Source organism: Neofelis nebulosa, chromosome 9 (genome assembly GCF_028018385.1).
Source record: "Neofelis nebulosa isolate mNeoNeb1 chromosome 9, mNeoNeb1.pri, whole genome shotgun sequence".
NCBI lineage: Eukaryota > Metazoa > Chordata > Mammalia > Carnivora > Felidae > Neofelis > Neofelis nebulosa.
This window is the reverse complement of record NC_080790.1, coordinates 8,513,508-8,516,215: the sequence shown is the minus strand read 5'-3', so window position 1 is coordinate 8,516,215 and position 2,708 is coordinate 8,513,508. Positions and strand designations below refer to the sequence as shown.

Sequence of the window (2,708 nt, the reverse complement as noted above, 5' to 3'; positions counted from 1 at the left end):
CATTAGGATTTACTCTCTGTGCGGTCGTGTTCCGGGGAGTGTGACGAATGCCTCATGTCTTGTAGCCACCATTACGGTATCATATGAAATAGCTTCATCTCCCTGAAACCCCGCCTGTTCTACTCATCCGTGCCCCCTCTCCAGCCTCCCCCAAGCCCCAGCAACAACTCACCTGTCTCTAGTTTTGGGTTTTCCAGAGCGACCTATAGTTAGAATCATATCACATGTAGCCATGTAAGCATTGAGCTCATAAGCGTTAAGCTTATATTGTAAAGGTCCTTCCATATCTTTCTGTGGCCTGATAGCTTACTTCTTTTTATTGCTGAGTGCTCTTCCATCGTATGGATGTATTGCAGTTTGTTTTTTTTAACTTTTGTTTAATATTTATTTATTTTTGAGAGAGACAGACAGAATGCAAGTGGGTTAGAGGCAGAGAGAGAGGGAGACACAGAATCGGAAGCAGGCTCCAGGCTCCGAGCCATCAGCACAGAGCCCGACGCGGGGCTCGAACTCGCCAGCCGCGAGATCGTGACCTGAGCCGAAGTCAGGCGCTCAACCGACTGAGCCACCCGGGCGCCCCAGGTTTGTTAATCCGTTCACCTACTGAAGGACATCTTCGTTGCTCACAAGTGTTGTTAATTCTGAACAAAGCTGTAAACATTCACGTACAGGTTTTCACGTGGACCTAAGTTTCACCTCCTTTAGGTAAGTGTCGAGGAGTACGGTTGCTAGATCTCACAGTAAGCCCAGATTTAGCTTTGTAGGAAACCCCCAAACTGTCTTCCAAGGTGGATGTACCATTCTGCCTCCCCCCCACCCCCCACCCCCACCAGCAATGACAGAGAGCTGTTCCTGTTCCACAGCCTCACCAGCGTGGCACATGTCACAATCTCCCAGGCTGTGGCTTGGCTTTTCTTTTCTTTTCTTTTTTTTCCCACTACTTACTCATTTAAGTAATCTCTACACCCAACGTGGGGCTTGAACTCACAACCCCGCGATCAAGAGTCACACGCTCTTCAGCCTGCAGGCGCCCCTTGTCTTCTCTGTCTCTCCACAGGGCCTTTCGCAGAGCACAAGTTTTAAATTGCAGCCAAGTCCAACTTATCAACCTCCGTGGATCATGCTTTTGGTATTGTATCTAAAAAGTCATCGCAGACCTGACCGAGGTCACCTAGATTTTCTCCCGTGTTATTTTCTAGAAGGTCTATAGTCTTGTGTTTCATATTCAAGTCTGTGATCTGTTTTGAGTTGTTTTGTGAAAGGTGGAAGGTCTTTTTTTTTTTTTTTTTTTACATGTGGCCGTCCAGTTGTTCTAGGATTATTGGTCGAAAAGTTTGCTGACCATTTTATGATGTCAGGAAGGAAAAAAATGTCCTGGAATGTCACAGTACTGCTGGCCATCTTGGGACAGGTACCAACCTCCTGGAGGCCCACTTACTCATCCCCATCCCACATCTCAATCTTATATTTGCAACACCTACTCCTGAGATAGTATATTGATCAAATATTGCCACAATAATGCTGTGCAATAATTCCCCTACCCCTCCCCTCCTCAAACTCAGTGGTTTAAAATGTTACTAATTTGGGGGCACCTGGGTGGCTCAGTCAGTTAAGCATCCGACTTTGGCTAAGGTCATGATCTCATGGTTTGTGGGTTCGAGCCCCACATTGGGCTCTGTGCTGACAGCTCGGAGCCTAGAACCTGCTTCGGATTCTGTGTCTCCCTCTCCCTCTCTCTCTCTCTGCCCTCCCCCACTCATGCCCATGCACTCTCTCTCTTTCTCTCTCTCAAAAATAAACAAACAGTCAACAAAAAAAATTTTTTAATGTTAATAATTGGGGGCCCCTGGGTGGTTCAGTTGGTTAAGCATCCAACTCTCGGTTTCAGCTCAGGTCGTGATCTCATGGTTTCGTGTGTTCGAGCCCCACATCGGGCACTGTGTTGGCAACTCGGAGCCTATTTGGGATTCTCTCTCTCCCTCTCTCTCTGCCTCTTCCCCACCCACGCGGTCTCTGTCTCTCTCAAAAATAAATAAGTGCTCACATCGGCAGCACATATCCTAAAATTGGAACAATACGGAGAAGATTAGCCTGGCCCCTGCACAAGGAAATTCGTGAAGCGTTCCTTATTTTTATGAGGACTTTAAGATACAAAACAGATGAACATAAGGGAAGCAAGAATAGTATAAAAACAGGGAGGGGACAAAACATAAGAGACTCTCAAATATAGGGAACAGAGGGTTGCTGGAGGGGTGGTGGGAGGGGGGATGGGCTAAAGGGGTCAGGGGCACTAAGGAATCTACCCCTGAAATCCTTGTTGTTCTATATGCTAACTGGGATGTAAATTATAAAAATAAATAAATTTTGGAAAATTGATAAATAAATCTTTAAGGAATAAATAAATAAAACGTTGATAATTTATCCTCAAGCTCCCAGGTCTGTGGATTGGTTGGACAGTCTCATCTGGGGGCCCAGGCCGGAGGGACGGTGGTTGGTCCTTGGGGCCAGTAGAAATACGTGATACCTCTTAAGGCCTAGGCTGGGAACCGGTACACTGTCCCTTCTGCTCATATCCTATTGGCCAAAGCAAGTCACGTGGCCAAGCCCAACATCAGTGGGGCAGGAAAATATATTTTTCCCGTGAAGATGGAGAAGAAGGGCATGAATGTTTGTTGGACGGTGGTAAAGGAATCACAAGGTAACATGAA

At 46.5% G+C, this 2,708-nt stretch overlaps 1 pseudogene; it reads left to right on the top strand.

Annotated features, from left to right (window-relative positions):
* Positions 1 to 2,036: 2,036 nt before the first annotated feature.
* Positions 2,037 to 2,134, top strand: LOC131486398 (U6 spliceosomal RNA; annotated as a pseudogene).
* The last annotated feature ends 574 nt before the right edge of the window (positions 2,135 to 2,708 follow it).